Raw genomic sequence first — 26,336 nt, 5'->3', positions numbered from 1 at the left:
AAGGTGCAGTGGTTTTTGTTCCAAATTATCTCTTAATCACTTCATAATGAGGGCAGCCTCCCTCGATCCTGCCTCATTGATTAGCTGCTCATGTTGAAACCGAAGCAGTCTGTCCACTTCACTTCACTAAATGTTTACTTTGGATTCGCTGGTGTTTGGGCTTAGCTATATCCGAAATCCTTATAATGGGTTAAGTTGATTTTGTTTCTGGTGGTGCATTCATGCAGTTTTTGTATAGTCTATTTTGGTGATCATGCAATGGATTTCACTATAGCTGAAAACCACGTAGTTCCTGCATGATTTCAGAATAGGTTTTTATTTTTAGGCTAGAAATAAAATACAAAACCGACTCTACTAACTTTGTTCCAGGAATTTTACATGTGGGTGCATGCTGGAGCGTGTTATTCTTGGAAATCGACCCCACAATTTCTTAGCATGCAGGAAAGATCTGTTCCGCAGAGAGAAAATGTGTGAGGAGGACATTAGTAAAAGAGGGAGAGCGAGAGAGATTGGGAAATAGGCAGAGTAAGTAGGAGAAGAACATCAACAAAAATCCATCATTCATGCCACAAAATACATGTAATCCTTATGCATTTAGGACCCGATGCAGATTTAGGAAATGTACACCTTTTTATGCACACCTTTCCTAGGCACTTCTCAGTAGTTGGTATTCAGACTTACCTTATGCAGGTGCATAACGGGCTTTTCAGGTGTGATTCCCTTGCGGGCGTTAAATCAATTACATTGAATCTCTGAAAAGCCTCCCACTTGCTGGCCAACATATTTTCTTGTGGAGTTTTCATTCAATAGTGTTTTCAGTACATGTATCTAAAACCATCCCTTTAAATACTTTAACTTTTTAATTATACACTAGAATATACACTGAGTGTACAATCAGTGTACATGCTCTTTCTGTGACAGACTGACCAGTGAATCCAGGTGTAAGCTATGATCCTTCATTGTTGTCATCTGTTAAATCCACTCCAACAAAGGAGGCTGACACAATTGTACAGTTAGTCAACTAACAGTCCAGTACAACATTGGTGCCCAAAAAACAATAAAATAATGCACAACTCATTGTACCTTGACAACAAATGGGGTATGGATGTCAATGACCTTAGAGTTCCACTTCTTTCAGCAAAAACAAGAAACTGTGGTTGCAGTGGGCTAAATAGAGAAAACCCTGAATACTGGAGAATCAGAAACACATTGCCTGGTCTGATGAATCCTGGTTCCTGCCGTTTCACACTGATAGCAGGACTAGGGCATGGAGAAAACCACATGAGTACATGCATCCATGTCAACATTGCAGGGTGGTGATGGTGTAATAGGGGGGGGTGTTTTTATGGCACGTATTGGGCCCCTTGATAAAAGTGGAGCAACATTTGAATGCCACAGTATATCTGAACATCATTGCCAATCAGGTGCATCCCTTCATTTTTTTCTGCAGGATAATGCCTCATGCCACAAGGCTAGGATTGTTCAGGAATGGTTCCAAGAAAATTACGGTCGGTTCAGTTTACTGCCCAGTCACCAGATCTCAATCCAATGGTGCATCTGTGGGATGAGATGGAATGATCTATTCAGAGTAGAGATCCACTACCAGCCAACTTGAAATAACTGTGGAAAGCATTGGAGTCAACAGCGATTTGATTCATCATGAACGTTTACGTGTTCAATTCATGAAATATTGGAAGGTGAGAAAAGGGTACAATAGGGGTTGAACAGCAGTCCTATAAATCTACCCTAATAATCCTCACTAATTTCGGAACTGTGATGACAACGATCCAGTCGTCATGAACCGTGCTCCAGGTTTAAACTGCTATTGTCGTGACTACTTATGTTAATCTGATGACGTTATTTATTAAATCAACTAACTGCATTTAATTGTTGCCCAATTTATTATTATTAAAAAAAATATTAATCATGCAACAATTAACTCAATAGGATTTGGGGCACCACGGAAGAGGTTGTTTTAAGAGTTACTGTCTCCCGAATTAAATTCTATAAGGCTCCCGAGTGGAACAGCGGTCTAAGGCACTGCATCTCAGTGTAAGATGCGTCATTACAGTCCCTGGTACAAATCCAGGCTTTATCACATCCGGCCGTGATTGGGAGTCCCATAGGGTGGCGCACAATTGTCCCAGCGTCGTCCGGGGTAGGCCGTCATTGTAAATGAGAATTTGTTCTTAACTGAATTGCCTAGTGAAATAAAGGTTCAATTAAAAATAAATGTATATCTATTTCATCGATAGACAGTTTTTATTAATCATTACCTCTTATCATTATTCTGACCAGTTGTAACCTTCTTGGATTTGCAAAAACCCCAGCCTTGCTCATTATTCAGTACTACAGAAAATTCTTTAATTATTGATTTACTAGCTAACTAAATAATAACAGGATAACATACCCACTTGATACATGAGAAGAAAGTCCCTAGTGGACTGACGCGACATGGCGTTTTACAGACACACGGAGATAGAGCATGACATATATTCTAGAACTATTCTCACAATCATATAGTTTGCACACGAACCGCCGCCCGTTTGTAATAAGAAATCATTCATGTATTTACATTTGGGTGCCTTTGTCCATTGTGTAGTCAGTCCTAAACCGAACTAAAGAGTTCTCTGCCATTGGCTCCTGAAGCTGCTTATTTGAAGATTTTCCAGCTGTGCCGATGGTTCCAGCGGGGTGATAAGAGTAGCCTACTACGGTGATTTGAGACTAGTAGTAGGATGGGATGGTTTGAAGAGTTTTTGAGATATTTGACTAAGGGCAGCTAATCAGCTGTACCAGTGATTTTCTGAGAAGGTAGTTTGTCACCTCTTCCTCCTCGTTGATTATTCAGGATTCAGACCACTATGGAAAAGGGCTGCATCTTTTCGTCTAGCTGGTCTAAAGGAAGATTAGTTTTTCTTCCCCTCGCGTTGAGGCTCAAAGTTTCAAACATGTAGCTAACATCTCATGTTTTCTGGTCGAATGTTCATTCTGTTAACAAGGCTTTTTATGCACTCTGGCGAAAGGGGACGGCGCCGTCCATCTGACACGCTCACCAACCTCACTCGGGGCTTGACTACTTACTTATGCACAGTTTATAGGAGATAGGAATGTGATTTTAGGAAGTATAAGAGAATCTATCTTAACAAAAATACTTTAGCAATGATCAACAAACAATCCAAGTTAGACAGCCATTTTCAAGTCCTGCCATAGATTTTTTCAATACATTTTTAAGTCAAAACTGTAACTAGGCCACATTGAATGTTCCTATGTCTTCTTGGTAAGCAACTCCAGTGTATTTTTGGCCTTGTGTTTTAGGTTATTAGGTGAATGTGTCTCCGTGTCTGTTGGAAAGCAGACTGAACCAAGTTTTCCTCTAGGGGTTTGCCTGCTTGGCACTATTCCTTTTAGTGTTATCCTTAACAAAACTCCTTAGTCCTTGTCAATGACAAGCATACCCATAACATGATGCAGCCTCTGTCATGCTTAAATATACAAAGAGTGGTACTCACTGACGTGTTGTATTTGCCCCAAACATAATGCATTGTATTCAGGACAGTTTTTGCAGTTCTACTTTAGTGCATTATTGCAAACAGCGTACATGTTTTGGAATGTTTGTATTCTATTCTGTTTGTATTTCATTTAGGTTAGTATTGTGGAGTAATTATGTTTTTGATCCATCCTTATGTTTCTCCTATCACAGCCATTAAACTCTTAACTTTTTTATAGTCAACATTGGCCTCATGGTGAAGTCCCTGAGTTGTTTCCTTCCTCTCCGGCAATCTCCCTGGTCTTTGTGGTTGAATCTGTTTTTGAAATTCACTGCTCAACTGAGGGACCTTACAATCATCTCTGTGTGGGGTACAGGGATGAGGTAGTCATTCAACAATCATGTTAAACATCATTGTCCATGCAACTTATGTGACTTGTTAAGCACATTTTTACTCCTCAACTTATTTAGGCTTTCCATAAGAAAGAGGTTGAATACTTATTGACTGAAGACATTTCCGTTTTACATTTTTAATACATAATTCCACTTTGACGTTATGGGGTATTGTGGGACACAATCTCAATTTAGTCCATTTAAAATTCTGCCTGAAACGCATCAAAATTTAGAAAAAGTCAAGGGGTGTGTTAATACTATCTGAAGGCACTGTAGGCTTATTTCTGTGGGTATTACTGATGGTGGCTACTGATATCGGCTAGTATTTAATATGATAGAAATAAAATATATATTTTTTAAATACAAAAATGTCCGGCCATGTAAATAAATAATTCTAGAGTGCATACATCAACTCGGTAGCTTCGCAGCTACTGTCAGTGCGCACAGGGTTTCATATGCTAGAGCCTCAGCTTGGGTATCCAAATTTCAGACCCACAAATGATGAAGCTTTCAGGCCTACAATTAGAATTCTGAATAACGGCACTGTGGAAAAGAGTACGAAATACCTGTCATGTTGACATGCTTTTTAGCTTGCTGAAATATGACTGGTTTCACATTTGTCTCCAGGGATCATAAGGTAAAATAGATCTAAAACAATTGTCATATGTACAATTCCCTTATCCAAACGGATTACTCAAATAGCTCTGTAAATTTGTAAAAGAAAGATGTTGCACTTGGAACTGACAGGTTCCTTGACCTTATTCATCATTTTATTTTGCGTAAAGGTGTTGGAATTATGACGAAATTAAGTCAACATCAGAATACAGTAGAAGTCACCGATTTAAGATTTTTCAACACCGACACCGATTATTGGAGGACAAAAAAGCAGATACCGATTAATCGGCCGATTTTATTAAAAAAAATATATATATAAAAAAAACATGTATACAGTGGGGCAAAAAAGTATTTAGCCAGCCAACAATTGTGCAAGTTCTCCCACTTAAAAAGATTAGAGAGGCCTGTAATTTTCATCATAGGTACACTTCAACTATGACAGACAAAATTAGAAGAAAAAAAATCCAGAAAATCACATTGTAGGATTTTTAATGAATTTATTTGCAAATTATGGTGGAAAATAAGTATTTGGTCAATAACAAAAGTTTATCTCAATACTTTGTCATTGCCAACAAAGGGTATATAACAGAGGTCATATGTTTTCTGTAAGTGTTCACAAGGTTTTCACACACTGTTGCTGGTATTTTGGCCCATTCCTCCATGCAGATCTCATCTAGAGCAGTGATGTTTTGGGGCTGTTGCTGGGCAACACCGACTTTCAACTTCCTCCAAAGATTTTCTATGGGGTTGAGATCTGGAGACTGGCCTTGAAATGCTTCTTGCGAAGCCACTCCTTCATTGCCCGGGCGGTGTGTTTGGGATCATTGTCATGCTGAAAGACCCAGCCACTTTTCATCTTCAATGCCCTTGCTGATGGAAGGAGGTTTTCACTCATAATCTCACGATACATGGCCCCATTCATTCTTTCCTTTACACGGATCATTCGTCCTGGTCCCTTTGCAGAAAAACAGCCCCAAAGCATGTTTCCACCCCATGCTTCACAGTAGGTATGGTGTTCTTTGGATGCAACTCAGCATTCTTTGTCCTCCAAACACGACGAGTTTACTTTTTACCAAAAAAGTTATATTTTGGTTTCATCTGACCATATGACATTCTCCCAATCTTCTTCTGGATCATCCAAATGCTCTCTAGCAAACTTTAGACGTGCCTGGATATGTACTGGCTTAAGCAGGGGGACACGTCTGACACTGCATGATTTGAGTCCCTGGCGGCGTAGTGTGTTACTGATGGTAGGCTTTGTTACTTTGGTCCCAGCTCTCTGCAGGTCATTCACTAGGTCCCCCCGTGTGGTTCTGGGATTTTTGCTCACCGTTCTTGTGATCATTTTGACCCCACGGGGTGAGATCTTGTGTGGAGCCCCAGATCGAGGGAGATTATCAGTGGTCTTGTATCTTGTGTCTTGTGTCTTCCATTTCCTAATAATTGCTCCCACAGTTGATTTCTTCAAACCAAGCTGCTTACTTATTGCAGATTCAGTCTTCCCAGCCTGCTGCAGGTCTACAATTTAGTTTCTGGTGTCCTTTGACAGCTCTTTGGTCTTGGCCATAGTGGAGTTTGGAGTGTGACTGTTTGAGGTTATGGACAGGTGTCTTTTATACTGATAACAAGTTCAAACAGGTGCCATTAATACAGGTAACGAGTGGAGAGCCAGAAATCTTGCTTGTTTGTAGGTGACCAAATACTTATTTTCCACCATAATTTGCAAATAAATTCATTAAAAATGTGATTTTCTGGCTTTTTCTTTCTCATTTTGTCTGTCATAGTTGAAGTGTGCCGATGATGAAAATTACAGGCCTCTCTCATCTTTTTAAGTGGGAGAACTTGCACAATTGGTGGCTGACTAAATACTTTTTTGCCCCACTGGAGATATTATTACACACATTTTTGTAATAATGACAATTGCAACAATACTGAATGAACAATGAACACTTTTATTTTAACTTAATATAATACATATGGTCTTTTGGATGGGTGTTCTTAAGGTGATTCCACAGGTTGGTGGTATTTTTTGATTTAGTCATTGCTGACATCTTTATCACAAATAAGACACCTTGCTTTCCCTGGTGCCAATTCCATGTAATAGTCCCACGCTGGTGCTCTGCTTTTCTCTGCCATCTGTAAAACACACACACAGCTCTGAAGTGACAATGATACTGAAGAGTCTGCTTAGGAGACAAATACAAATACTCTCAACTGTTGGAATAAAAATAGTGTTTAAGTTACCTGTGATGAATGTTGAAAACAAAAACTGTCATTTCTATATGCAGGAAATCCTATTTTAATAATGGACATGGTAAGAATTGACTACCAAAGTGCGAGTCATAATTCCCATGACACCTTCTAGCAAAATCTGAAAAGCGGTTCCTTCATTCATTTATTCCATAGGATATTTTTAGATTCACTTAAAATAAGGTCTGTGTTTCGTGTAGGCTTACACCACCTGTGTAGATATCCATAGGACAAGGTAACTCTGATCAATATTGGCTAAATATAAGCAAAGATTTTAAAAATTGTGGAGTGGATTTATGAAAATATTTTGAGAAACGTTACCTTATCCTAGTGAGATTTACACGGGTATCAAAACGCCGAGGTGGTTTAAGCCTGCACGAAACACAGACCTTATTTGAAGTAGATCAAGACATTCTCTATGGAAGACATGAACGGTAAAATAATGAAGGAACCCCTTTCAAGTTCAGCCGCAAGTTATTACAGGAATTATAACGCATCGACTATTTCTCTCTAAACCATATACCTTTGACTATTACGAGCCTGCTGCTGCCTACCACCCCTCAGTCAGACTGCTATATCAAATAATAGACTTAACTATAATAAACACACAGAAATACGAGCCTTAGGTCAAATCCGGAAACTATCACCTCGAATACAAAACGTTTATTCCGTTCCGTATTTTATCTAACTGGTGGCATCCATGAGTCTAAATATTCCTGTTACATTGCACAACCTTCAATGTTATGTCATAGTTGTGTAAAATTCTGGCAAATTAGTTCGCAAAGAGCTAGGTGGCCCAAACTGTTGCATATACCCTGACTCTGCGTGCAATGAACGCAAGAGAAGTGACACAATTTCACTTGGTTAATATCGCCTGCTAACCTGGATTTATTTGAGCTAAATATGCAGCTTTAAAAATATAAACTTGCGTATTGATTTTAAGGAAGGCATGGATGTTTATGGTTAAGTACACATTGATGCAACGACAGTCGTTGATTGTTTTTTATAAGATAAGTTTAATGCTAGCTAGCAACTTACCTTGGCTTACTGCATTCGCGTAATAGGCGGGCTCCTCGTGAGGCAGGTGGTTAGAGTTGGACTAGTTAACTGTAAGGTTGCAAGATTGGATGACAAGGTAAAAATCTGTCATTCTGCCTCGTTCCTAGGCCGTCATTGAAAATAAGAATGCGTTCTTAACTGACTTGCCTAGTTAAATAAAGGTGTAAAATATAAAAAAATCGGCAAAATCGGTGCCCAAAAATACCGATTTCCGATCGCAATGAAAACTTGAAATCGGCCCTAATTAATCGGCCATTCCGATTTAATCGGTCGACCTCTAGAATACAGTATGTCTGTGAACACCTCTGCCACACCTTAATTTCTTTGATCTCTACCCCAAACGAATAGTAGCTGAATAGCATATTCAGCTATATAGCTATTCTTAGGTGTAACATCAGAATACGGATATAGAGAAAAGTGCATAAAAATAAAATGTAAGTTCCATTTACGTGTGCTTAACTTTGGTCGGAATTCCCCGCATTAGTCTTTGTTTGTGGTCTTAGAATCTGGGGCACAGTTATTGTGTCTTGTCACAGATAAAGCTTATACTGTAAAGCAATAACTGCATGGGGAAAAATCTATGTAGAGTACAGCTACTGCAGAGCCTATTCTGAGTCACGATCATGTCTCAAAGTAGTTTATTGCAGTTTTTGGAAATTAGGATTTTTATGGGCCCGAAACGTGAAATGAAGCAGGAAATTAAAAACCTAAGCTTGTTTTTCCCGCTTAAAGCCGCTGCTTCATGCAGTGATGCCTCATCATACCCGATTCAGGCTCTGCACGCACTCTAAAAGTGAATGGTATTCATTTACACAAAAGTGTTTTCATTAAACCGCTTAGTTTCTTTTCTTTGTTGAATGGTATCATGCGACTATTGAAAAATAAATATGCTAGTCTCACACATTAGTGTTTAATGACATGCATACTGCCAATTGGGTTTTTATTAGCTTTTTCAAAACCCTGCATTGAATTCCCCAACTATCCATAAATAGCTGTCTTGTTCGACCTTGTTACTGAAACTTGGCCGGGGTCTATCAAGACTTTACTTTACATGTAAGCACTTAGGTAAGGGATGACAATGGATTGCATTCAAGTGTCTGCTAGTCCTCGCTTTGTTTAACGTCAATGTGTGTGTGTTTATGCATGTGTATGTGTTGGTTTTTGCAGAATAGGTCTACATCTCTGGTTGGTGATAATGCTATCAGTTGTTTGGTTTGGACGAGTTGCAAGATTAGTTCAGTAACAGACTTCTATCGCTCTCATTTTCCTGGGTTTCTCTGAGCTCTAGCTCCTTTTGCCTGAATCAGGGTTATTTTTAAACCGTTCTGTGGGGGTAGAGGTCCAGGGAGTTAGTGTCAAATAATTCTACCCAGGGCACCCGGCAAGGGTGTGTACAATTGCCCCCCCCCCCCCCCCCCCCCGCCCTCCTTTTCACTGCAATTGTCCGATTTCATGGGTGTGCCAGTTACCCTAGAGAGGTTATGTGGGACGTTAGCGTCCCATCTGGCCAACTTCCAGTGAGATTGCAGAGCTCCAAATTCAAATACAGAAATGCTCATTATAAACATTCAGAAAACAAAACATATTTTACATAGGTTTAAAGATTAACTTCATGTTAATCCAACCACAGTGTCAGATTTATAAAATGCTTTTTGGCGAAAGCATACCTAGCCCAGAACACAGCCCACTTGACAAATTATTACAAACAGTAACTAGCCTAGCAGAAGCGTTACAAAACTCAGAAATATATATATAATTAATCCCTTACCTTTGGTGATCTTCATATTGTGGCACTCAGAAGACATTCATTTACTCAATAAATTTTCCTTTTGTTCGATTAAGTCTCTTTATATCCAAAAACCTCAGTTTTTGTTTGCGTTTTCTTCAGTAATCCACAGGCTCAAACGCAGTCAAAACAGGCAGACAAAAAAATGGTATCCGTAAAGTTCATAGAAACATGTCAAACGATGTTTGTAGTCAATCCTCAGATTGTTAGCCTAAATGATATATAATATTTCAACCGGACAGTAACGTCGTCAATATAAAAGGTTAAATTATAAATGCACTCTCTCGGGATTGAGCATGAATAAGCTCTGTGACACGTCAGCGTCCAATCATTCAGACTAGTCTTACTCCCTCATTTATAAGAATACAAGCCTGAAACCATTTCTGAAGACTGTTGACATCTAGTGGAAGGCATAGGAACTGCAAATTGAGTCCTAAGTCAATGGATACTGTAATGGCATTGAATAGAAAACTTCAAAACCCCCCAAAAAATACTTCCTGAATGTATTTTTCTCAGGTTTTTGCCTGCCAAATCAGTTGTGTTATACTCAGACACTATTTTAACAGTTTTGGAACCTTTAGAGTGTTTTCTATCCAAATCTACCAGTTATATTCATATCATATCTTCTGGGTCCGAGTAGCAGGCCGTTTAATTTGGGCATGCTTTTCATCCAAAATTCAGAATGCTGCCCCCTACCCTAGAGAGGTTAACCATGTGGTGACTCATACATGCTGCTGTGTGTGTGTGTGGTGGGTGTTTGTGTGTTATAACAGCTGTTACGATGTTTACCATGTGTTTAGTCTTTTACACAAATACAGTAAACATATTTGTGTTGACACACACAAACGCACTCCTACAGGTTCTCTTTCTCCTGCCCAGTGCCTCCAAGGTGTCTTCATTTGATCCTCCTTTATTGCTTTCCCAAATTATCTCTCTGCCTCGACCAGTCTCTCCCGGAGGGGCAATCACTGGTGACGGACGGTATGAAAGACAACTCAAGGTAAACAAGTCTCCAACTGCAGAGCCTGATACTGCTTTACTGCCTCGTCTCAGAGAGATGAGAGAGAGGTACAGTAAACCGGGTATATCTTTAGTCACCTAATTTGAAAGGACCCAAATAGCCACCACAGCGGAAATGACCCCTACCTCCCACTGTCACACTCTAAACATGGTTCCATTACCTACTACTATAATCACAGTCTGTGTCCGTGACTATTTTAGATGGTTACAAAAAAGGTTCCAAAGGTTTGTCACAGCGAAATGCTTGTGCTTCTAGTTCCCACAGTGCAGTAGTATCTAACAATTCCCCAGCAACTACCTAATACACACAAATCTAAAGGGATTAATGAGAATATGTACACATAGGTATATGGATGAGCGATGGCTGAGCGGCATAGGCAAGGTGCAATAGACGGTATAAAATACAGTATACATGCGATATGAGTAATGTAAGATATGTAAACATTATTTAGAGTGGCATTGTTTAAAATGACTAGTGATCCATTTATTAAAGTGGCCAGTGAAGGGGTCTCAATGTAGGCAGCAGCCTCTCTGAGTTAGTGATTGCTGTTTAGCAGTCTGATGGCCTTGAGATATAAGCTGTTTTTTAGTCTCTCGGTCCCAGCTTTGGTGCACCTGTACTGACCTCACCTTCTGGATGGTAGTGGTGTGAACAGGCAGTGGCTCGGGTGGTTGATGTCCTTGATGATCTTTTTGGCCTTCCTGTGACATCGGGTGCTGTAGTTGTCATGGGGGGCAGGTAGTTTGCCCCCGGTGATGCGTTGTGCAGACCGCACCACCCGCTAGAGAGCCTTGCTGTTGAGGGTGGTGCATTTGCCGGACCAGGCTGTGATACAGCCCAACAGGATGCTCTCGATTGTGCATCTGTAAAAGTTAGTCAGGGTTTTTGGGTGACAAGCCAAATTTCTTCAGTCTCCTGAGGTTGAAGAGGCGCTGTTGCGCTGCCTTCACCACACTATCTGTGTGGGTGGACCATTTCAGTTTGAAGTTCTTCACCGTACATATCACAGACAAACTTTCCACCTTCTCCATTACTGTCCCTTCGATGTGGATAGGGGGGTGCTCCCTCTGCTGTTTCCTGAAGTCCACGATCATCTCATTTGTTTTGTTGATGTTGAGTGAGAAGTTGTTTTCCTGACACCATACACCGTGTGCCCTCACCTCCTCCCTGTAGGCTGTCTCGTCGTTGTTTGTAATCAAGCCCACTACTGTTGTGTCGTCTCCTAACTTGATGATTGAGTTGGAGGCGTGCATGGCCACGCAGTTGTGGGTGAACAGGGAGTACAGGAGGGGGCTGAACGCACACCCTAGTGGGGCCCCAGTGTTGAGGGTCAGTGAAGTGGAGGTGTTGTTTTGTACCTTCACCACCTGGGGGCATGGCTAAGACCCAGGGCCTCCAGCTTGATGATGAGCTTGGAGGGTACTATGGTGTTGAATGCTGAGCTGTAGTCAATGAACAGCATTCTTCCATAGGTATTCCTTTTGTCCAAATGGGATAGGTCTCATCTAACCAGCAAGCCACCACAATGAACTACACATCTCTATAGTTTGTCCCATTTGGTCTTTCCCTTTTCTCAGTCGGAACACTTCTGAGGTGCTAATGGAGTCGTAATGGAGAGAGACAGACTGAGCTCTGAGGAACATGTATGGGACAATCAGGTCAGTGATTGCATTGAGGCGACCATTCACACACAATACCTTTTTAATTATGTTATTTTAATTAACCAGTGAGCATTATGTCTATGGCCATTTGTCTACCCACTCGCCTTGGCAGACTAGGCTGAATACGCAGGCATTGTGTTCACTTGGCTTCCGAGGTCCCTGCCTCCTACTATATTTTCCATTCAGTCAAATCAAATTTTTTCTCTTTTAGATTAGCATGATAATACCCCACGGGGGGAGGATGGTGAGGTGTCAGCACAGGGTTGCTAATCACATTAACCGTGTGCACCGCCTGGTATTATTATACTAAATGCACCATCGGTTAAACTAACAGTCTGAATTCCGGCATTATTCTCCAATATCAATGGGGTAAGAAAGGGGGAAGGAGCACAATGGCAAATTGTGGGCTATGTGTTGCTCCCTGGTGTCCACACTATTGTTCCATGGATCTTTCCCCAGTGTAATTATGCTATGCTAATACCCTCCCCTTGGTCCCCAGTTATACCTGCAGCAGGGTTGTTCAGCCTTGCAGATTAGACTATGTTGCGTTATTGTAGATGGAGTGAAACTAGAGCAACGATTAAATAAAAAACATCTCCAGTGCCTCCTCTGAAACATGAGCATATCCTGGACTGTTTCTCAGACACTCTCTGTGGTGGTGGGGGTTTGACGGGAAAATCATTGGCTGAGCTTGTTGCCATGGTTTCAGCGTCAGGGTCAGGTGTGGGTCAGACCACCTTGATCTCCTCCGCTGGATTGATTGTGTTGGCCTTGACAGGGTTAGACCGCTGCTCCTCCCCTTGACACGAGGACTTTGTTAAAGCCTGACACAGGCAGCGCAGACAAACCCCCGTCATGGTCTGAGGAGAGCCGGGTGGGGTCAGGAGTTAAGGTGGAGTTGTGGCTTGATCTGAATACTGATTGATTTTCTTTGTGGTTATCTGGGGAAGGGGGCCATGTTAGGAGAGAGGTCAAGTCATTTACCCTTCTGTTAAGACCGACTATGGGAATGTGGTGAAGGAATTGCGAGAGACAAGTAGTCACAACATGCCTCGCCATTTTGCTGGACTGTGTGTGTGCTCCTTGTGATTTCACTCTCACTGACACACTAATAGACAGCTGAGAGGAGGAAGGACAGTTACAGGGTACTCGGTGTGCCCGATGAACATGTTCTTAGTATTTTGTAGATATGCTCATTTCTGTGGTCAGTTCTTTTAAAATGTTATTTAGAGCCGAAAAACTCCCTCGCTTGTCTTGCATTTTCTCCTAGTAAAGTTGTTTTGACAATGCAATGAGATGACATGCACAACAGAGCTCTTGGGTTTAGCTTGAATTTAACTGATGATATTTTGATGATCTTTGAGTGTCTATATGTGGCTCACATATAGATAGATGGTCCTTCATGCATTTCTAGAAAAAGGGCTCAATTATGTGCACCAAGTTAGTCCCTTTCAAAAGTCTACATTTTAATTGACAATTTAGATGTCTCTCCTCTTCTCAAGTAATCGGAGATATCATCAACATTGTCAAAATAGAAATTCTGGCACTCTCGCCTTTAGTAGTTTGAGGTAGTCCATGAGGTAGTTTGAACCGCAAACCATTGCTAATATTGACTGTAACAGAAATTAGGGGAGCTTGAAACATATGCTTGAACAATGACCATTTAGGAGCCCCTGTATTAAACCTTCAAGGGGGGTTGGACAATGGCACCACCCGCAGTGACATGGTGGTCCACAGCTGTAGATGATCCTAATATCTTAATGTCGAGCCCTGGTCCTGATCCTGCACCCTGGTCCTGATCCTGCACCCTGGTCCTGATCCTGGATAATGAGCAGCTAAGTCTTCCCTCTTTAGTGTCTGTGATTAATCAAACTACTACCAGGTCAGTGGAGGGAACACAGGGTTTGGAAGAAATCTGTCCTCTCCTAACCTCTATCCCTTTCCTTCATCTCTTCCTCCGCGTGGCGAGATCTGTGGTTGTCATTTGTGTTATTTTGCTGGTTAATGGAGGTTTTCTGGTTTCTTTGGAGATGTGGTATCTCTTTCACTGTTGAAGATCCATATTCAGAATCGATGCAGAATCGCACATGCTCATGTCAACACGCGTTAAAAACTTCTTATGGCTAGGGGTTCCGCTAGCGCCCCCCCCAACATTCCCGTGAAAAGGCAGCGCGGGATATTCAAAAATATTTTTTAGAAATATTAAACTTTCACACATTAACAAGTCCAATACAGCAAATGAAAGAAACATCTTGTTAATCTACCCATCGTGTCCGATTTAAAAAAAATGTTTTACAGCAAAAACACAACATATATTTAAGTTAGATCACCACCAAATCCCAAAAAACACACAGCTATTATCCCAGCCAAAGATAGTCACAAAAGCAGAATTAGAGATAAAAATGAATCACTAACCTTTGATAATCTTCATCAGATGACACTCATGTGACATCATGTTACACATGCATATTTATCCACAAATCTCGGATTACATTGACGCCATGTTCAGAAATGCCTCCAAAATATCCGGAGTAATTACTGAGAGCTACGCCAGATAACAGAAATACTCATCATAAACTTTGACGAAAGATACATGTTTTACATATAATTAAAGATACACTGGTTCTTAATGCAACCGCTGTGTCAGATTTTTTTAAAACGTTACGAAAAAAGCATACCATGCAATAATCTAAAACGGTGCTAAGACATAACAATATTTCTCCGCCATGTTGGAGTCAACAGAAATACGAAATTACATCATAAATATTCCCTTACCTTTGATGATCTTTCATCAGAATGCAGTGGAAGTAGTCCTAGTTCCACAATAAATTGTTGTTTTGTTCCATAATGTCCATTACTAGTGTCCAATTAGCTGCTTTTGCTAGCACGGTTAGTTCACATGTCCAAAAGCTGGCGCTGGTCCAGGCGAACTCGGACGAAAACTGCAAAGTTATATTCCAGGTCGAATAAACTGGTAGAGAATCAATCTTCAGGATGTTATTTTCATATATATCCAATAACGTTCCAACCGGAGCATTCGTTTTTGTCTATAGGGTCATGGAACGCAGGCGATATCAACAGTAATGTGCGCAACCAGGAACTGGCATTCTGCCAGACCAGTGACTCATTCCCCTCCCATCCGGTCATACATCACACTAGAGGCTTAATTCCACATTCGACTGACTGTTGACATCTAGTGGAAGGCGTAGGAAGTGCGAACATATCCATATCTTGTTTGGATGTGAATAGGCGATGACTTGAAATTCGACCAGCCCCAGAATGTCCACTTCCTGTTTGGAAATTTGCCTGCCTTATGAGTTCTGTTATACTCACAGACATAATTCAAACAGTTTTAGAAACTTCAGAGTGTTTTCTATCCAATAGTAATAATATGCATATATTAGCATCTCGGACAGAGGAGGATGCAGTTCACTATGGGCACGCAATTCATCCAAAGTGAAAATGCTGCCCCCTATCCCTAACAGGTTTTTAACATGTAGGTGTGTGAGCTGCTTGTTTGTCCTTCCAACCATATATGGAAGCTTCTGGAAAGAGTGGAATGAAGTTGCAAATAAAACAAACATCCTGTAAAATATTTCAGCGGCCAGAGTTGTACATGATTACGTACCAAGTTGTGATTACGAACAATGGATTTTGTAACAGTGTTTACATGTTATCACAGAGTTGAGAGGAAGCCCAGGCTGGACAGTTTTGTTGCCTTAGCTCTGGTGGTGGACTCGTTCCTCTCTACTAATGTTACCCAATCAGAAAAGATTATGCTGGCACCATTATCTCAAAGCCCTCTCAGATTTTCCCTTCCAATTCACATTTCTGTTTTTCCTTTTTTAAGTGTTTAGCTTATGCTACTCTTATGCTGGCTTGCATATCATACTTTTAGATTGAGGCGAGTTTTCTTATTGTTTAAGGAAAATAAGATTGAGCTCCACATACGATATGGTAAGAGCCTAGAAAGTTTACTGAACCCTGAACAGATGCTTGCTTTTTCCCTTACTCCTGGAAAATCTATTTTGAAATTGTGTTGACGAGTTGATCGCAGTGCACCAATCAGATAGGATCATGCTCGTACTAACAGGTGGCTTATTGATCTGTGGTGTTGATTAAACTGTGCAACTTTCTCCTCTTTTCCAAAGGAAAATGAAACGCATAGTCCTACCCTCTAAAATAAATCTACTGGGCATTTGGGAGCAATTTGAAGTCTGGAACCTTTTAGTGCCTTGGAGTTAATCATGTTTTGCTGTTGAACTTGAAATGGAATTTGGGTTTCACTGCACACAAGTGCTGAATATGTTATTGTTTTGTTTTGTTCTTTCCCAGGCTGTGCTTTGAAATCTGAACTGATCCATTACAGCTCTTACAGATGGCAAGTACCAGCATTCATCGATCAACATTTTGCTACAGACCAAAAAAGAGCAAAACAATAGAATATTGGCCAGAAGCCCATGCATATCACGCAACCCACAAATAGGCTGTTATTGATACACTACAGTTTAGATTTTTTCTCTTGGTGCTCTTGGCCTTTTTCACTCATACTGGGGGCATAGATAAAATAGAAGAAAGTACAAATAAACAGAGCTATTATAGAATATTATTATAGAACATGTTAGCATGTGGCTAACAGCTGGTCTGTTTGTTTTTTTTAGTCCAGTGGCTTCTTTTTTTAACATGTCTTTACAGGTTGAACTACCTGCTGTGTTTTTGGGGAACTAGGTCACATACACGACCTTGACCATTTGTCTAGGATAGATAAGGTCCTAATGTTGGATTTAGGCCAATTGTCTCTAATCATGCCCTCAAAAATTTTCAATTGCAGATGATTTTGACCGACCAAGTTCAGTCTAACTATAAATAGCCACTGCAATGGGAGGGGAAATGCACTTTCTTGAGGCTCTGCTGAATCGACTAGCAGAAGGAATTTTCCAGAACAATGACCAGGTTAATGTGTTTACAAAATGTTAATTGTGATTGATGGCCCTCATGTTTGATGGCCCTTTACCTCCCTTATCTCACCTCATTTGCTCACATCGTATATAGACTTATTTTCCTACTGTATTATTGACTGTATGTTTGTTTTACTCCATGTGTAACTCTGTGTTGTTGTATGTGTCGAACTGCTTTGCTTTATCTTGGCCAGGTCGCACTTGTAAATGAGAACTTGTTCTCAACTTGTTTACCTGGTTAAATAAAGGTGAAATCATTATTTAAATTAAAAAAAGTTAAGCAAGGCCTTGTCCTGATTTGGGATTTCTGTAGTGTATGTTTTTGTGGCCAAGGACTTGGATAACCCTCATAATGTGCTATAATTCACAACATGAACCATGTACTGCAAGAGCATGGACATGCTCTGGCATCATTTAAAAAATTGGACCTAAATCTAGGTGTCAGCCTATCCAGAGGAACAAAATAATTTACTAAACCAACAGGTTGTTATTTGTCACTGTTTGAAAGATCTCTTTGCCATATTGTCAGAGAGTGGAGAATTCAAAGAGAGAAATCCAAAGATTTCTCAAACCGCTCTGTGCTGAAAGGGGAACTGGCAAAGTGAAGCCTAATTCTCTTTAAGCAGATTGCCAGAACAGATTGTGTTCTGAGATGCCCTGTGATTTGGCCATCTCCAACTCTCTCTAGGATTTGTCAACAGATTTTGTTCATAATCTGCCCATTATCAATGTAAACTAAGTGCAATTTTGTTAACTTCCCTTTCTCTGAATAGAGAAGAACCTGTAAAGAAACTTGTCCTCTTCTGCTTTGTTAGTCAATGTTATTTCTCTTCTGACATTTTAAGCACAGGACATTTAAATCTATTTTTTTTGCTGCTTGGGTCTTTCCTTTACTTCAATAATCATTGTTTGCCTTCCACTATAAACCTGGCTATATTATTGAGAGGGTTATCGAACATACGAATCCTGCCCACGAGTGGTTTGAGTAAAAAAAAAAATATATATATATATATACAGTGCCTTGCGAAAGTATTCGGCCCCCTTGAACTTTGCGACCTTTTGCCACATTTCAGGCTTCAAACATAAAGATATAAAACTGTATTTGTTTGTGAAGAATCAACAACAAGTGGGACACAATCATGAAGTGGAACGACATTTATTGGATATTTCAAACTTTTTTAACAAATCAAAAACTGAAAAATTGGGCGTGCAAAATTATTCAGCCCCTTTACTTTCAGTGCAGCAAACTCTCTCCAGAAGTTCAGTGAGGATCTCTGAATGATCCAATGTTGACCTAAATGACTAATGATGATAAATACAATCCACCTGTGTGTAATCAAGTCTCCGTATAAATGCACCTGCACTGTGATAGTCTCAGAGGTCCGTTAAAAGCGCAGAGAGCATCATGAAGAACAAGGAACACACCAGGCAGGTCCGAGATACTGTTGTGAAGAAGTTTAAAGCCGGATTTGGATACAGTTTTATATCTTTATGTTTGAAGCCTGAAATGTGGCAAAAGGTCGCAAAGTTCAAGGGGGCCGAATACTTTCGCAAGGCACTGTGTATATATATATATATATAAGAATTTGAACGGTAGTATATATGTTTTGGAGTCACTTATAAATGTCCTTGTTTTTTTTAAATAAAAGCTAAAAAAAAAAAATCCATTAAAATAACATAGAATTGATCAGAAATACAGAGTAGACATTGTTAATGTTGTAAATTACTGGAAACGGCAGATTTCTTTATGGAATATCTACAGTTGTCGCCAAGAAGTTTTGAGAATGACACAAATATTATTTTCCACAAAGTTTGCTGCTTCAGTGTCTTTGATATTTGTGTCAGATGTTACTATGGAATACTGAAGTATAATTACAAGCATTTCATAAGTGTCAAAGGCTTTTATTGACAATTACATGAAGTTGATGCAAATAATCGATATTTGCAGTGTTGACCCTTCTTTTTCAAGAGCTCTGCAATCCGCCCTGGCATGCTGTCAATTAACTTCTGGGCCACATCCTGACTGATGGCAGCCCATTCTTGCATAATCAATGCTTGGAGTTTGTCAGAATTTGTGGGTTTTTGTTTGTCCCCCTGCTTCTTGAGGATTGACCACACGTTCTCAATGGGATTAAGGTCTGGGGAGTTTCCTGGTCATGGACCCAAAATATCTATGTTTTGTTCCACGAGCCACTTAGTTATCACTTTTGCCTTATGGCAAGGTGCTCCATCATGCTGGAAAAGGCATTGTTTGTCACCAAACTGTTCCTGGATGGTTGGGAGAAGTTGCTCTTGGATGATGTGTTGGTACCATTCTTTATTCATGGCTGGTTTCTTAGGCAAAATTGTGAGTGAGCCCACTCCCTTGTCTGAGAAGCAACCCCACACATGAATGGTCTCTGGATGCTTTACTGTTGGCATGACACAGGACTGATGGTAGCGCTCACCTTGTCTTCTCCGGACAAGCTGTTTTACGGATGCCTCCAAGAATTGGGGATTGAAAGGGGATTCCTCAGAGTCCTCAGCAGTCCAATCCCTGTACCTTTTACAGAATATCAGTCTGTCCATGATGTTTTTCCTGGAGAGAAGTGGCTTCTTTGCTGCCCTTCCTGACACCAGGCCATCCTCAAAGTCTTTGCCTCACTGTGCGTGCAGATGCACTCACACCTGCCTGCTGCCTTTCCTGATCAAGCTCTGTAATGGTGGTGCCCCGATCCCACAGCCGAATCAACTTTGGGAGACTGTCCTGGCGCTTAATCTGATCACTCTCCATAACATTCTGGAGTATATGCAAATTGCCATCATACAAACTGAGGCAGCAGACTTTGTGAAAATGTATATTTGTGTAATTCTCAAAACCTTTGGCCATGACTGTACATAGATGTACAGAGGCCCATTATCAGCAACCATCACTCCTGTGTTCCAAGGGTACGTTGTGTTCGCTAATCCAAGTCTATCATTTAAAAAGGCTAATTGATCATTAGAAAATCATTGATCATTGAAAACTGTTGTTCTGATTTAAAGAAGCAATAAAACTGGCCTTCTTTAGACTAGTTGAGTATCTGGAGCATCAGCATTTGTGGGTTCGATTACAGGCTCAAAATGGCCAGAAACTCATCAGTCAGTCCCTTCTGAGAACAGTGCAAACTGGCTCTAACCAAATAGAAAGAGGGGTGGGAGGCCCTGGTGCACAACTGAGCAAAAGGACAAGTAAATTAGTGTCTAGTTTGAGAAAGATGCCTCAAGTCCTCAACTGGCACCTTCATTAAATAGTATCCGCAAAACACCAGTCTCTACGTCAACAGTGAAGAGGCAACTCCGGGATGCTGGCCTTCTAGGCAGAGTTGCAAAGAAAAGCCATGTATCAGACTGGCCAATAAAAATAAAAGATTAATATGGACAAAAGAACACAGACAAAGAACACAGACACTGGGCAGAGGAAGATTGGATTTTTTTTTTATGGAGAGACGAATCTAAGTTTGAGGTGTTCGGATCACAAAGAAGAACATTCGTGAGTTGCAGAAAAAATGAAAATATGCTGGAGGTGTGCTTGATGCCATCTGTCAAGGATGGTGGAGGAAGTGTGATGGTCTCGGGGTGCTTTGGTGGTGGTAAAGTGGGAGATTTGTATAGGGTAAAAGGGATCTTGAAGGAGGAAGGCTATCACCCCATTTTGCAACGCCATGCCATACCCTGTGGACGGTGCTTAATTGGAGCCAATTTCCTCCTACAACAGGACAATGACCCAAACTGTAATAACTATTTAGGGAAGAAGCAGTCAGCTGGTATTCTGTCTATACTGGAGTGGCCAGCACAGTCACCGGATCTCATACCTATTGAGCTGTTGTGGGAGCAGCTTGACCGCTTGACCGTAAGAAGTGCCCATAAAGTCAATCCAATTTGTGGGAGGTGCTTCAGGAAGCATGGGGTGAAATCTCTTCAGATTACCTCAACAAATTGACAACTTGAATGCCAAAGGTCTGCAAGGCTATAATTGCTGCAAATGGAGGATTCTTTGATAAAAGCAAAGTTTGAAGGACACAATTATTATTTAAACTAAAAATCATTATTTATAACCTTGTCAACGTCTTGTCTATATTTCCTATTCATTTTGCAACTCATTTCATGTATGTTTTCATGGAAAATAAGGACATTTCTAAGTGACCCCAAACTTTTGTGTGTGTGTGTGTTAGCTCAACCATTCCGTGGGGGACCTACTGATCCTGGGACGGTTGAGCTAACGTAGGCTATGCGATTAGCATGAGGTTGTAAGTAACAAAAAACATTTCCCATGACATAGACATATCTGATATTGTCAGAAAGCTTAAATTCTTGTTAATCTAACTGCACTGTCCAGTAGCTATTACAGTGAAATAATACCATGCTATTGTTTGGGGAGAGTGCACAGTTATGAACTTAAAGTTAATAAACCAACTTTGGCACATTTGGACAGTCTTGATACAAACATTTTAACAGAAATGCAATGGTTCTTTGGCTCAGTCTACACAAGCCTAAATTGCATCTGGGCTGGGATAATACATTATGGCCCTTCTCTTGCATTTAAAAAAATGATGCTACAAAATAATACAAAAAAACACGTGTTTTTTTTCTTTGATTAACTTTTACCAGATCTAATGTGTTATTCTCCTACATTCATTTCACATTTCCACAAACTTCAAAGTGTTTCCTTTATATGCATATCCTTGCTTCAAGTCCTGAGCTACAGGCAGTTAGATTTGGGTACGTCATTTTAGGCGAAAGTTGGGGAAAAAAGGGGTGGATCCTTAAAAGGGGAGATATATATTACTTTTTAAAATGACTTAAACTAACTGTAGAAATGATAATAGCCCTTCATTCATACAGTTTCTTGACTGTCCAGTTCTAATATTATTGACCTGCTCCATCTTGTTTTTAAGAAGAAGTCCACTTGTTAATATAATTGTGTCTGTGTTCTAAAGGAACTTTGGGAACCCTGCTTCACAATATATTAATTGCGGCAGAGGGATTTGATTGATGTGACATGCAGGACCTTCGAGGTGTTAATTTACGCTAAAAGCCCAATTTTTTAAATTTTTTTTAAATTATTTTATTTTTTTATTTAACCTTTCTGATCTCCCCATCCCGGATCCGGGTTCGTGAATACAGACTCAAGCTCATTACCATAACGCAACGTTAACTATTCATGAAAATCGCAAATGAAATGAAATAAATATGCTAGCTCTCAAGCTTAGCCTTTTGTTAACAACACTGTCATCTCAGATTTTCAAAATATGCTTCTCAACCATTGCAAAACAAGCATTTGTGTAACAGTATTGATGGCTAACGTAGCATTTAGCATTAGCATTCAGCTGGCAACATTTACACAAAAAAACAGAAAAGCATTCAAAAAAATCATTTACCTTTGAAGAACTTCAGATGTTTTCAATGAGGAGACTCTCAGATAGCAAATGTTCAGTTTTTCCTGAAAGATTATTTGTTTAGGACAAATCGCTCCGTTTTCTGCGTCACGTTTAGCTATGAAAAAACCCCTGTATCCAGGATTGTGTAAATCTATCAGCAAGCTCATTAGCATAACACAACGTTAACTATTTATGAAAATCTCAAATGAAATGAAATAAATATGCCATCTCTCAAGCTTAGCCTTTTGTAAACAACACTGTCATCTCAGATTTTCAAAATATGCTTCTCAACCATAGGAAAACAATCATTTGTGTAAAAGTAGCTAGCTAGAGTTAGCATTTCGCGTTAGCATTTAGCGTTAGCATTAGCGTTAGCATCCAGCACGCAACATTAACAAAAACATAAAAGCCTTCAAATAAAATCATTTACCTTTGAAGAACTTCTGATGTTTTCAATGAGGATACTCTCAGTTAGATAGCAGATGCTCAGTTTTTCCAAAAAGATTCCTTGTGTATTAGAAATAGCTCCGTTTTATACATCACATTTGGCTACCAAAAAAAATCCATAAATTCAGTCCTCAAAACGCAAACTTTTTTCCAAATTAACTCCATAATATCGACTGAAAACATGGCAAACGTTGTTTAGAATCAATCCTCAAGGTGTTTTTCACATATCTCTTCATTGATACATCGTTCTTGGAAACATGCTTTCTCTCCTGAATCCCAGGAGAAAATGCCTGCACCTGAAGATTACGCACAAATTTAGACAAAGGACACCGGGCGGACCTCTGGAAAATGTAGTCTCTTATGGCCAATCTTCCAATGATATGCCTACAAATACGTCACAATGCTGCTAAGACCTTGGGCGAACGACAGAAAGTGTAGGCTCATTCCTTGCGCAATCACAGCCATATAAGGAGAGAATGGAAAACAGAGCTTCAGAAATTCTGCTAATTCCTGGGTGATGCATCATCTTGGTTTCGCCTGTAGAATGAGTTCTGGGGCACTTACAGACAAAATCTTTGCAGATTCTGAAACTTCAGAGTGTTTTCTTTCCAAAACTGTCAAGAATATGCATAGTCGAGCATCTTTTCGTGACAAAATATCGCGCTTAAAACGGGAACGTTTTTTATCCAAAAATGAAATAGCGCCCCTAGAGCTCTAAGAGGTTAAAAAAAAAAATTGTTTTAATTTTTTATTTTATTAAAATGACCAAATGGAGCAGATGGTCTAGCCAAGAAATAGAACATTACATATGGTGAATGTCTGACTGTAAGTCCATCTTGAATTTGCCCGTTTTAAATAAAAAAAAAAATCTTCTTTTGTTTAGATTGTGGATGTCTTCACTTGGGGTGGCGATCCTAACCAGCTAGTGCCAGTCATCTATCCGTGTCAGCTGGCTGAATCTCTACAGTCAAATTTGTTGAAAGTTTAAGGTAAGACTGCCGTGAATTTTAATTGCAGTGAGATGAATATTGATTTGGAGTTGTAGCTCTGGCTATGAACGTTCTTCTTACTGTTTGATCTTTAATAATTCTGGATATGAGTGGTTTGATGGGATGAGTGCAAGTTCTGCTGGCTGGAGGCACCCAGTGACAGATTGATAAATGGAAGCAGTGTGAAAGGTTATTAAGCCACTTTTTTAATTGTAATTACATATATTATTCATTAGATTTTATACAATATTTTAATCAGTCTGCAGAGCTGAGTAATTTTCATGGGCAAATGTAGGGGGTAACTCCTCTTCATAACTTTGAAATATCCTTGCTTTTTGTTTTTGTAGAAGTAGATTAGATATAACATGATAATATGTGTTTATTAGCATGACAATAGCAGATTGAGGAATAGGCTGTGATGGAAAGTGTCTTAAATTGCATTATGGCTAACCCGCCAGTAATGCAGGTATTGAAAAAAACAACTGCATAGATTCCCCTAGTGACTGTAGCCTAGATGAAGAGGCATCCTGTCTAGTCTGACAGTCCCTGGCGACCATGACCACGGACAGTAGAGGACAGGGCCAAGGTGTGCTGGTGACAGGCCATCTCATGGGATGGGTCTGAACAGATGGTTGGCCAGATGTAATCTAGCTGTGACCTTGGACCAATCTGAGGGTAGAACCAGTGCAAATGTCAAAAAAAAAAAACATGTCCATAATATCGGTCTAAGACCCATTTTACAGTACTTTGTTATTGTTTGGTGTCTGTTAGTGAGTGATTTACATTTTATTTTACATTTTGAGGACATACAGGTATAATTAGAGCAATTTCTGCACATATGCAGTCTTTGGGGAGTGTGTCCTTCTATTGCTTAAACAGCAGCTTCTCTCTTCTCAATAGTTCCCATCTCACCTGCCACTTGACCATCCAGGGCTCTCAGAGGAGATGCCCCAACCCTGGCCCAATTCAAACAGCCAGATCCAGAAACTGAGTGAGAGGAGCCTGGGGAATGACTGCCACATCAGCCCAACACTCGCCAGCCCTGTAGAGTGATTTAAGAGCAGTGAAGGGAGGGGCAGGACAAGAGCTGGATTGGGGACCGGGGGTGAGGTTAGAGGTGTCAGGCGTATAATTGGGGTGAGGAGATCTCGGGGTAGATGGAGATAAGCTTTATTAAGTCAGTTGAACTTGGATGTGGCCCGTCCACCTTGCTTACCCACACATACAGGCCAATCTTCCATTTCCATAAGAGACTCTGTTCAACAAAGACATAGAGGGCAAACTCCTCAGGCTCCTTTCAATCGGAGAAAAGACAAAGACCTCATTAATCTACAAATGCTAGTGGGAAAGCTATCTATGGTCCTGTGTCCAAATGGTTGACACAGTTCCAGTTGAAAACATATGCTTCTGTCAGATAGTTATGTTTTAAGGACTGATTAGTTAATATGCAAGTGTGTTCAGTAGTTTCAGGGCTTTTTTATTTGTTTCAAAGCCAGTTTGACACGACACTTTGTCAGTGATGTCGTCAGTTGGAGAAATGTGTTTTTATTTTCTTCAAACAGTAAATGCTAAATTGTTAATGCTCGATCATTGAAGTCTCCCCTTCGCTCAGGCTCTTATTCTGCTATGCCCTGTAGAGGCTTGTTTTTCAAAGCCACTGTGAAGGAAAGGGACATTGACAGCCTGGACACAGCTCTCTTTTCCTGAGAAAATAGTTTTAGACTCTGAGCAGCAAAACAAGAGAAAGTTGATGCGGAGAGGTCACGGGCAGAATTAGCTGCCTCCCTCAGTTCCTCCCAATACAAATTGGTTTCCGAGGAACTCAAGAAAGAGGCTGGCTCCTTGTTCTCTGCTTCCTTAGTAGCTTGTTAATCCCCAGCTCTGTCCGGAGGGGAAATGCTTGCGCACACACTACCCCCCAAAAACGACCCCCTGTCCTCCTACCCAATCCTACAGGGACTTGCTAATCCTGTGCCTGGTCATGGTGTGGAGATTGCTGGCTTTTCAAAGCCCGTCTCTGGCCAGACTTCAAAGTCACAGCGATACAAGGCTTGAGAAAGTGGGCTTGGCGAATGAGGTCTGCTGTGAGCAAACCTGCTATGAGGGTCACCTCAAACGTTACCTATGCACTTTCCCCAAGGCAACACTGAGAAGTTCAGTCTCGAGGGGATGGCTTTCTTGATTGGGGTACTGGGTGGGGGATAGCTGGTTTGTCAGATGTGTGTGGAGGCCCTCTCTGGCCATAACATGTGAAACCTGACAGAAGGA

At 40.4% G+C, this 26,336-nt stretch overlaps 1 protein-coding gene across 5 annotated transcripts in view; it reads left to right on the top strand.

The window, feature by feature from the left end:
* LOC110514498 (semaphorin-6D) overlaps positions 1-26,336 on the top strand; it is a 157,239-nt gene that overhangs the window by 7,255 nt on the left and 123,648 nt on the right. For 3 of the 5 annotated variants that reach the window (XM_036972497.1, XM_036972471.1, XM_036972455.1), the window contains exon 2: positions 23,963-24,068. The exons of 1 other annotated variant lie outside the window; for it this stretch is intronic. The gene's annotated coding sequence lies outside the window, so the exon portion shown is untranslated. Of the gene's footprint in view, positions 1-12,191; positions 12,273-23,962; positions 24,069-26,336 lie in introns of all 5 variants that reach the window. One more of the 5 variants, XM_036972463.1, reaches the window with a different exon arrangement.

The sequence above is a fragment of the Oncorhynchus mykiss genome, chromosome 3, assembly GCF_013265735.2.
Source record: "Oncorhynchus mykiss isolate Arlee chromosome 3, USDA_OmykA_1.1, whole genome shotgun sequence".
In the NCBI taxonomy this organism is placed as follows: Eukaryota; Metazoa; Chordata; class Actinopteri; order Salmoniformes; family Salmonidae; genus Oncorhynchus; species Oncorhynchus mykiss.
This window is presented reverse-complemented; position numbering and strand designations above follow the sequence as displayed.